This window comes from Octodon degus, unplaced genomic scaffold (assembly GCF_000260255.1).
Source record: "Octodon degus isolate 3935 unplaced genomic scaffold, OctDeg1.0 scaffold00015, whole genome shotgun sequence".
Classification (NCBI taxonomy): Eukaryota; Metazoa; Chordata; class Mammalia; order Rodentia; family Octodontidae; genus Octodon; species Octodon degus.
Window position 1 is genome coordinate 894417 of NW_004524591.1, and position 11588 is coordinate 906004.

The 11588-nt window shown below is 38.5% G+C and overlaps 1 protein-coding gene and 1 pseudogene across 1 annotated transcript in view; both read right to left on the reverse strand.

The window, feature by feature from the left end:
- The window catches only part of LOC111815348, a 28752-nt pseudogene extending 17413 nt beyond the window's left edge, over positions 1-11339 (reverse strand).
- LOC105741510 (mitochondrial inner membrane protease subunit 2) overlaps positions 1-11588 on the reverse strand; it is an 87767-nt gene that overhangs the window by 57441 nt on the left and 18738 nt on the right. The window lies entirely within an intron of this gene.

An 11588-nucleotide genomic window follows, 5' to 3' on the forward strand; every position in this document is an offset into this window, starting at 1 on the left:
GAAAAATGGAAGAAAGAAAGAAAGAAAGAAAGAAAGAAAGAAAGAAAGAAAGAAAGAAAGAAAGAAAGAAAGAAAATACTTTTCTGACTTCTTTTCTGCCCCTTTACCCAGCAGAAAAGGAAAACGAAAAAGACAAATGAACTCTGAATCCACACCAGCCACTTTATTAAATAATAGGGGTTCATGCCTCCTACTGGCTTAAATACCTGAGAACCCGCAGAAGAAAATACCAAAGAAATAAACCAAGCAATCTCACACCTGACTAAAGGGCAAATTTTACCCTTAAAATTGAGTACGGTTCCTATCAACTCTATGAATTCAGCTCATTTTTCTTTAATGCAGACTGAAAGAGCAAGGTTATAGCATAAAGAGACAAAACAGTAAAATATCAACAAAGAAACTAAATTAGATAGCTCACCTATCACAGAGAAAATCAATAAGGTCCAATGAATTTATATGTGCAAATATATTTAGGGGAAGACTCTGGAATAAAGTGTCTTCAGCTTTCTGTGTGCTCAACATATTCTTCTCCACTGGCTGAAGAAATCAAGGAAAAGATGGCAGTTGGCAAACAGGACCCTGGCGTGACGCAAGGGAGCAGCGACACCACATGAGGGCTCCTGGGAAGGTAAGTAAAAACAATGTATGCGGGCTTTGTATTGGAAAAACGATGCAACTGTGCATTTTGTCAGAATTAAATAAGAAAAAAGAGAAAGATGCCTGAAAGTAGTTCACAACTCAAGGAAAATCAAAATAAGACAAACACAAGGCGCAAAAACATACACAAAAAAATCCAATTAAGACAAAAACCTCAATGTTCTTTCTCATTCTGAGGGAAGCGAAATAAAGGACTGAGGCAGGATAGAACAAACAAAGATAGGTGGGAAGAAGAAAAATCGTAACTGAAAAATTGTACTTTTAAGACTGCAATTTCTGGGACTCTGTGGAAGTTACCCAAGATGATCCACAAGGGCATTCCCATGGTCAAATTTAGGCCACTTCCTTCCAGACATCATACCCAAAATTCCTCAAGAAGCTAGGGATATAGCTCAGTGCCACAAGCGCCTGCCTGGCAAATGCAAGGTCCTGAGTTCAATTTGTGAAAAAAAAGTAAAAAATCCTTAAGAATACACGCAAGTCAATAAATTGACTTCAGTTTTAAAAGAGTAAAGACTGCAAACTTGATCTTTATATAAAGGAACAGCTTGAGATAATTCAAAGAATGCTTAAATTATCCATCTTAAAAAAAATAAATAACCTGGGCTAGTGCCTGTGAAACAAGCCCATACCATTCTTAGGGGTGGGCCACCTTCTCCTAAGAAGAATAACTGTTCCTGGTTCCCAAAGACAATGGGTTGGGGTTGGTCTCTTTCTTCAAGTGCATACTTTTAAATTTCTGCTTAATGAGTCTCTCATACCTCATACTGAAACACCTTAAAAATTCATTTATCATAAGAGTCAGCAAACCTGCAAACATACTGTACAAGTTGGTTATATTAGGGTTCTTATCTCCACTTCTTGGACCCTGTCTGGTGAAAGCACAAAACTAAGAATAAAAAATGAGGCAGCACAGAAGAAATAAGATAAGTACAAAGAAAAAAAGGAAAGTTATAACCTGAAATTGTACTTTCAAGAAAAATTTCAAGAACTTCCAGACACAAAGTTACTCGAGATCATCCAATATCTGCATTTCATGGGCAGTTAATGCTTCTTAGGCTTTGGAGGTTTGTATGTTTGTTTGATTTTTTGTTTGTTTTTGTTTTTTATTTATTCTTCCAAGCCCATCACATGCAAAATCCCTTAAAAGCTGCTCTAAGGACTGGGAGATATAGCTCAGTAGCACAAAGCCTGTCTGGCAAGTGTGAGGTTGCGAGTTTGATTTCCCTTACCTCCCCTCCTCCAGACCCCCAGCCCCATCAAAAATCCAATGCTGTAAATCCAAGAAGTAGCTTAGCTGATAAGTAAAAAACAAAAATCTGACCTTCAAATAAACAGATTCAAAGGTTTCAAGGAACGTTTTTAGACAAAACATCTTAAATAACCCATCTTTAAAAAAGCCAGGAAGAATACAGGCCCTGCCCTTAGTAGTGACAAACCAGACATGGTAAGTGTTAACATGAAGTCCAGGCTGATTGAACACCCACCCTGCAGCCCACATCATCAGAGAGCAGAGTGCTTTCTCCACCTACCAACATGAGCAAGGACACGCCCCAGCTTGGACACTTCTATTGCCTGGGGGTGTACAAACAGAGCAACCCCTACAGGGAGGAAACTTCACACACCCATTAGCCCTAAAGCTGGGAGAAAATTATGGCTTGTGGAATCCTAAAACTATTTCAAGATTATGGAAAGAAGCTACTCCTTCAAAAACAGAGGAATGTTGTTTTGACTCAATCTTTTCAAAAAATTTTAGATATTTTGCAATGAAACCTAAATGCAAGTACTGTATTTACAAATATTTAGAGGGCCAGGGAGATAGCTCAGTGCAATAAGTGTTCTCTGGCAAGCACAAGGCCCTGAGTTCAATCCCTGATACCACACACACACACACACACACACACAGCACAAATATTTAGATTAAAGCAGTTTTTTACATCAAATGACTAGTACAACAGTCTGAATAAATGCTTCATCACAAAACAATATTTTTTATATTTTTATTCCCTTATTTTTTATTATTTCTCTTTCCTTCATTGGTTTATTTTGAAGGATGGGGGCTTTTCTTTTTCTTTCTTCTTTTCCCCTTTTAACTTTTTTCTCTCTTTTATTTCCTGTACTGTATTTTGCACTGTTTTTTTCTTCCATTTCTATTTATTCTCTTCTACAACCACTTTCTTTTTCTTTTTCTTTTTCTTTTTTTTTTTTTTTTTTTTTGGCAGAACCTGGGATTGAACTCAGGCCCTTGCGCTTGCCAGGGAAGCGCTTATTCCACTGAGCCATCTCCCTGACCCACCACTTTCTAATACTATTAATTTCCTTTCATTCCTCAGAAGGCTGCCCAATCTCACTTTTCTCTCCTCATCTTCCACTGATTCTTCAAATATTACTTTTTTAATTTCTGGTTCCCAAGCCCTCTACCTTTACTAGTATAACTATTAAATCTTATGCATCTTTTGATAGCTAATTAACTATATGCTATCATTGTTGAATACTGTTTTATTATTAGTGAAGGTAAAATTGTTCCAATTAATAAATATGTACTGAAGGTCAATATTTTTGCTTCCTACTTATATTGCAATTCTAGATCTCTTTTCTATAATGAAAAATGGTACATTATTCTCTCTTAAAGTATGTCCACCATATCCAGTTTGTCTTGTTTGGTGATTTTATTACTACAGCCAAGGTGACATAGTTGTTGCAATTAATTGGTTTTTCTCTGGATGCCACTATCTGGACTTTGTGTCATTACCAATACTGCAGTCTACTCCTGAAGAACTGGTTCCTGGGCCAAATACATGGCAGCATCCCCTCTGTGGTGGATTAATTAATGGGCCATTTGTAACACCCGGCTGAACTGAATCAGTAAGGCATTGGGTGTGGAAGGCCCAGCTGAGGATTGTTGCCAACAGCATAAAAAGAAAACTAGATGGGAAGATGGTATGCTGTTGATCCTCCCAGAGAAGCTTGTCATCCTGGCTTTCCTGATATGAACTCAGCTGTCATTATCGGAGGAGCTCAGGACCTCGCTGTTGCTGAGGATGGCTGTGCAATCTTTGGGTCTCTAGTGTATAAACAGATCTCCCACACTCTTTCATATTTGACTGTATGGGTGAATATTATACAATAATTCTATAAATTATGTCTCCTGTATTACATTTTTCCCCTTGTAAGGCCTGAATATAACATCCTCCAAAATAAATAGAAGTGAATGGACACTGGGATATTAGCAAAGGCCTATAGTCAGCCACACCCAGAGGGCATTACTGAAAAACAGACATTAAAAGGGTCTGTATTCTAACATTGTCTACAGAAACACAATTTACAACAACTAAATCTTGAAAGTGGCCTATATGCCCACCAACGTATAGATGAATGGATAAAGAAAATGGGATATTTTCACATAATGGAGTATTAATCTGCCATGAAAAGGATGAACTTAAGTCAACTGTAGTAAAATTGACACAGCTTGAGGCCATAATATTTAAGTAAAACTCAGACAAACAAGTTTAAATATCACATAGTTTTTCTTATCTTAGAAACCCAGAGTATAAATAAAGTGCAAAATCAAAGATAAATAATAGAGAGCTAAGAAATAAATTATTTGGAAATGGGAAGGGGATGAAGAGACAGACCAAGATGGGAGGGAAGGAAGGGGAGGGGGCTGAAAACAGAATTACTTATGATGTGTTATGTACACACAGCAACTTCCCACAAGGAATGTAATCATCATGTACTGTCAACACATACTAATAAAAACACCTCTACCTTTGCACTGTACAATGAGCCCATCCTTTCACCTGTAAAATTGGCCATTACCTTTCTATCTTTGGGTGGCCCATGGCTTTTCTCCTGCAAATCAAACCTAAACTTTCTATAGATTCACAAATTCCACAGATTCCCAGTCCTTAAAACACACAAATATCCCCAGCTCTGGACTATGGCCTGCCACTCCCACTGGCCCAGACTTCTACAACCTTCCATGTCACAGGGTGAGGAGAGTCCAGATCCTGCCCAGAGAAGACAACTACACCTAGAAATGAGGCTCTCACACAGACATGAATGAACACACCACCTGTGGGAACACATACTCTCACAACAAGAGAAAAAGGAGCATTTTAGAACAGTATTAGGAGCAAAGCAAAAGAAAACACCTGTATCTGACTAGTCAGTCCTGCCCACAGACGCTTTCAACAACCTCCGGTGGCCTCCTGGTGGATAGAGGCAGTCTCACGCTGTGGCATCAATACTCCGGTTTCCCTAATGGTCGGTGATGCTGAGCACCTCTGCAGGTCCTCACTGGTCACTGGTAGTTGGCTCGATGTAATACAAAAGCTTTTTTTTCTTTTTTGTGGAATGGGGGATTGAACTCAGGCCCTTGCACTTGCCAGGCAAGCGCTTAGTCTACTGAGCTATCTCCCCGGCCTCTGAAGAAGGATTTTTTTTTTTTTTTTTCCAGTCGCAGGATGCCTTCAGGGCATGTCTGGTTTGGCTTGAGGATCTGGGGATCAAACCGCAGCATCCTGAGCCTGACTGCTTTGTTTAAGCAGGCACTTAAACAACTGAGCTAAGGGGCAGGCCCCCAAAAGCTTCTAAGTTAAATGTTTCTTGTATTTATTTTTCTATAGAATTCAAAATACTCCCTCAAAAAAGAAGTATAAAATAGAAAATAAGATTCCAGCTAGCAAGTTCCAATCCCCATAGTCATTTTCTTATAATTTCCTCCAGAAATATACTCATGTGTAACAAAGTACTAATTTTAGTCTTCTCTAAAATAATAGTCTAACTCCTATTATTCTACACCTTTGCTTTCCTACCTAGTAATATACTACAAATACTATTCCATCTCAATATATGTGAACTGCCTTATTCTTTTTAACAATTCCTAAACATTCCACTATCTGAACTACAATTTAATGATCTAGTTCCCTAAGGAGGAGCATTTGCTTTCAATTGCTGCCAATAATATCCTGAAACATGTATTATTTCACTTAAGTATAAAATGTTTAGGATATATTGCTATAGAAGAGTCAAATAATATGTATATTTTAAGTTTTGGTGACTATTTTTGTCAGTGAAAAGTACACAGACCCATACGCACTGTGCAGCTCCTGATAACCTTAGTGAGATACTGTTATAACACATTGCTATATATTGTTATATGTTGTCATTTTCCAAATTTGTTTCCTTGTTCATTTGGTCTTTAAAATTAATTAAAGTTTTATGTTACAGCTCTTTTTATGAACTATCCGTATTTCTCATTTCTTTGCCCACTTTTCCACTCAGTTGTTAGTCTTCTCCCCTTGAAATTATGTTGTTTGTTGTATTTTGTTTTGTCTTGTTTTTTGCATATACTGAGGATCAAACACGGAAACTCTGCCTCTGCGCTCCATCCATGGGCCTTTATTTTCTGAGACAGAATTTTTCAGTTTCCCAGGCTGGCTTCTAGCCAGCAATCCTCCTATCACAGGTTCCTGAGTAGCTGGGATTATAGGTATGCACTACTGTAACCAGAGGTGTTTTTCATACATTTATTCAATTTACCTTTTTCTGATTGCATATGAATTACAAATAGCTCTCCTAAGATTTGCTTTTTGATAGAATGTTTTGTATTTCTTTTTGTAACACAGAATGTCTATAAAGTTTTATAATTCTTTTCTATAATGGTTTTTCATCATCTCTTACTTTCTACCCCACAATCACCATAGTGAAAATAATTACTTTCCAAGAAATTAATTTCCCATGTGGTCTACTTTTCATCATTCCTTCCACCTTTCAATTGATTCTACACACTTGTCAGATTAATGTTCCTACAACACTGCTACCATGGCTTTCTGCTCAAAATTTTTCAATTATTAATCCCCTAATGATTGCAATGATAAGCTCTATACTGTTTATAATACCTGGGTTAGTATTTAGATTATCCACAATCTAACTTCAACTTGTATTTTCCATAGTCCCCTACTTCAGCCAGGTACTTTATTCACTGAGTCTAAAACTGAAGGAGAAAGACATCCCACTAAGTCTCTGCTTAAGCTAAATAACTTATTTTGAATATTCCTTCTTTCTAAACTAGTTCCAGTTGCTCTCCCTGTTCTCTCCTAAATCACCTCCACTGAACAACTGTCTACTGAGCGAGAGCCTCCTACATCCACAAAGACAGAAAACTGAGTAAGTCCAGTGAACTTTGTCCTACAGAAATATGTAACAAGGTGAATAGATAAATGCCTCTAAACTTTCAAACTGCATCTGAAAAGTAAGCTTTGAACTAGATTTAAAATTTAAAGGCTAAAATAAACAAGAACTTACACAAGTAAGACTTACAAGAACAGACTTACACAAGTTAGTATGACTAGAGTATGAAGTGCTAATGCTGAAGTAAAAGATAATATGCATCAAAGAGGCAAGAAGGCCCATGAGGGACTGGTCTTTTAAGGTTCTTTAAGCAAGTGCTCACCTTAAACTGAAGACAGCATGAAGCCACAGAACCAGTTTAAGCCAACTGAGCTCCTCATCAAGGGATTTTAAGAGTCTCATGCTCTCCTGACTGAGCTAGCAGGGCAACACTCACTGAGGAATTTTATAAAGCTCACTGCCTACAATCTTCAGCACAGGCAGAACTTAAATGTCCAGACAAGAAACTGATTCAAATATCAAACATAATCTCATTTATCAAAAAAATCAATTTAACCTTTGTAGAACAGAAAGCTGCAGAAAGGTAAAGAAAGGTAATATGCTGCTCCACTTCCTTGCTAATGTCTTAAAACAGCTATTTTCTCCATTCAACTTTAAACAAACAGACCAGGTTTGGGAGAACTGATGATACAAAATCATATTTGATACTCTTCATTTTTTATTACCATAAAATCTCTTTGTGCTATTCACTCAACAATTTCACACTTCTCCACTTCATGTAAAACTGTTATATCCCTTTATCACCTTGCTTTCAAGACCTACTATTAAAGGCCTATGAATATTTCATGAAATACTGGGGTTACACCAACTTTCCCCACATTTAGCTTGAGTAGTTTCAGCCAGGGGCAGGAATAAAATATTATGTATCTCATCCCCAATATTGATTCTCTGAACTGTCATTATGTGTGGCTGCTACAAAGAAAATATGTACCAAAGCAGCATACCCAATGAAAAGCTGTCTGACTACATAGTTCCCTAAACTGCTAAATTTTCCTATGCCCATCCTCAGTAAGCCAGATGACACCTAATAGGGACTGTGCACATTCTGTCTTATTTGATGATGACAATTCTTTTTAATTCCCCACACCTATCCTATGTGTTAATAGTTGAAGAGTCATCCTTATACATTCTTTAGGGGATAGTTCAACATTCTGCCATTTCCCACAGGATGCAATTTGAAACTTAAAATATAATACAAAAGTTGAGAATGCAGTATAATACAGCACTCAGTTGAAATGCAAAAGTCAAGGATGCAGTATAATAAAGAGGTCATTGCACTAACAAGAGATAATACAGTTATCTGGAACAGGCCACCCTACACATTCTGAAGCTGGAAGTGTAAGTTTCCTGTAACTTAATGTATTAAGTCAGTAACCATTCTTCTAAGTTTTATAAACTAGAGGAACACTGGGCTGAATCAAGAGAACGGCTAGCTGGTTACCTCTATATTACTGTATTACTTTATTACTATAATACCAGCTTTGGGAATTCAACCTCATAAAGCTATTTTTATTTCTTCCCCCAAGATAATTCCACTCAACACTACCTTGCCCTAGTAGCTTTAGCAACACAGACTGGTTACACGAGATTTAGAACTTCAGCCTTTCTTTCCATAAATAGAAAATAATGAGTCTCTGACTATGTATGGAATGCAACAATGTAATTCAAGCTTTTACAAAGAAGACTATTCTCTCACGCTGACAGAAAGATGATAAATAGGATTAGAAGCCATCATACAAGCAGAATATCCCAAAGTATACATACATACCTTTCATAAGACACAAGCAGATTTAATCAGTGAGACATAAAAACAGTCATTAGTTTCCTCATATCCAGCTAAATAATCATTTTTTCCTGCAATAGTCTCATTAGTCCCAAATCATTATTTCTCTTTATTATTTGGATGTAAAACTGAAAAATAATTCTAAAAATAAAGATAGTAAACAAATACGATTCCTTAATCAAACAATTCCTCATGGGGCAGGTGGGGGGGGGAGGAAGAATCTTTCCAAGTTGCCTGGGCCGGCCTTGAACGTGTGATTCTCCCCGCTCAGCCTCCCAAGCAGCTGTGCTGCTGGCCTTTTTTCCTTCTTGTGTGCCCTTGGCCTATTCATGCTCGTTGTAACAGTTTAGATTTAATATGCCCCCCACCCAAAAGTCTCATGTTCTTGGAAGGTGACTGGCACTTAGGTACACTAAACTTACCCATGGATTCATGCACTGATGTGTTCATTAGCTGCATGTGCACTGACGAGTTGGTACCTGGTTAGAGTGGTCACTGTGGGTGTGACCTTGAAGAGATTCTCTCAGATTATCTCTGGCTCCTCCGTCTCTCTACTCTCAGCTACCAAGAGGTAAGCAGCTGTCCTCTATTTTGCCCATCCGATCTCGAGCCTGCCAACCAGGGACTAAATCCTCTGAAAAAATGTGAGCCAAAAATAAACCTCTGCTGCTAAAGGTGAGGTTTCAGGAACTTTATTCCAGCAACAGACAGTGAATAATGCACTAGTCAAGCATTCTCATGGAGCTATATCCCTAGCCCTCACATTTTTTTATAATAAGTCAAAATTCATATCTGTTTTTGTTATTTTCATGTTTTTTGAGACAAGAGCGTCACTAAGTTTTCCAGCTCAGTCCTAATCCCACTCCAGCCTCAAGCTCCAGAGTGCCTGAGCTCACAGGTTTGCGCTGCTGTGCTCGACTCTCACGTGGCCCTCATATGTCTGCAGAGGCAGCCTTACATATGCTCACACAGCCAACAGCAAGGCGAGCGCTGACTAAAGGTTTCTATGGGCCAGTCCCACTTCCTCTTCACTACAAAACTCCATGTTAATATCTAGAATCTCATGAAGATTTTAACTGACTGTTCAGAGAATATTAACATCACACAACAATATACACCATAGATTACAAAAATCGGACTACAGACCTCTTAAACATGAAAAACAGATACAAAAAAAACAAGCTTATTCCTTCATAATGTGCTTCAAACTACCCTCACAGTTACCTAGTAATGTTACATATTGATAGCTACATTCAGTTGTATAATAATGTTAAAAAGTTATTTAACAAATAGCTATTTGTTACTTGAATCAGACACTAATAAAGCACTTATTAAAGCAACTATAAAACAAGACCCTGGAAAAATACCAAGACACATTCTAAATTATCTACTGCACCAGTTATCTGAAGCTAAAGGTAAACAAGGCTGAAGGCCAATGATCCCAACCCTATGACATTATGGAAAAGGTGAAAGTAGAGACTGCAAAAAGATCGAAGGTCCCAGGAGTGAGAGGGAAGGGAAGGGAGGAAAGAAGAGGCAGAATCCAGGATTTTTCAGGGCAGTGAAAATACTATGATGTTGATTACTAGTACATATCTCTCTACATTTGTCCAAAACCACATAGTGAACCTTAACATAAACTATGTCCTCTGAGAGATAATACTGTGCCAATATAGATGCACTAATTATAACACACGTAACACTCTGGCAGAGGGTACTGATAGTATGCACGTGTAGAGGCAGGGGGTACAGAGGAAAACTCTGGACCTTCTACTCAGTTTTGCTATGAGCCTAAAACAGCTCTAAAAAAATTAACTCTATTCTTTTTTTTTTTAATTTTATTTATTTATTTATTTATGTGTGTGTCTGTGTGTGTGTGTGTGTCTGTGTGTGTCTGTGTGTGTGTGTGTGTCTGTGTGTGTGTGTGTGTGTGGCCAGCTCAGCCCACCAAGGGGCAGGGCTGGCTGGCATGTGGTGCTGGGGGATTGAACCGAGGTCTCTGTGCTTTGCTAAGCTTGTTCTAAGTAGGTGCTTTAGACCACTGAGCCATCTCACCAGCCCCAACTCTATTCTTTTTAATTAAGAAAAAAAAACTTTGGCAACTCTAATCTCTTCCTAACAACTGCTACTTCATAGGCTCCCTATTAGCATTCAGCAGAGAACACCACCGCCACAAATCCTACACTTCAGTGCAGTGCTTCCTCACACATGCACTATTCGTCACAATGTCACATCTGTGCCCTTCTTGCCTGCTCACGCTCTCTCTACTGTAACCAGGCTAAACCCAAAGGTAGGGAGGGACGTAGGTTCACAGAAGGGATGGCAAAGGCAGGTAGAGAGGCTATGGAAGCAAGGAATTCCTCAAGGATGAAATGAACATATAAACCTGCACGAAAGAGTAATAAGATAAAAAGAATCTCAATTTGCTCTCTATTTGTATTCAGCCATATAATGGGAAAACAAGAAAGAAATTAATTCCAAAATACAAACTGTGATAGCATTACAAACATTTCCCTCCTAGACCCAGTCCTAGCCCAGGCCCGATGAGTGTGTGGGACAGCTTCCAGATACCCTGCACCAGCGGGACCTACTGGTCCCAGCCCAGGTTCAGTGAGGGTGAGACCCTCTTCCACCCCCTTGGAAAGCCCCCCAGCACTCTGTAGCACCTCCCCTAACCTACCTGCTCAGTAGGAATTTCTGCCATGTTCCGGGAACGGATTCCTTGAATGAGCAATACAGGAAAGAAATGGATCGCATGAAGCAGAGTCAAAGAGATATAGAGGAAATTAAAATCTCAATCACAAGCTTACAAAACCATTTAAGTAACAGTAAAGACAGAGTTACAGATCTTAAAGACACTGGTGCAGTTAGTGAAAAGGTAAGAAAGGATCTCTTAAAAACAACGAGGATGCAGGAAAGAATAATCCATCACCTGCAAGATGATGCAAAGATG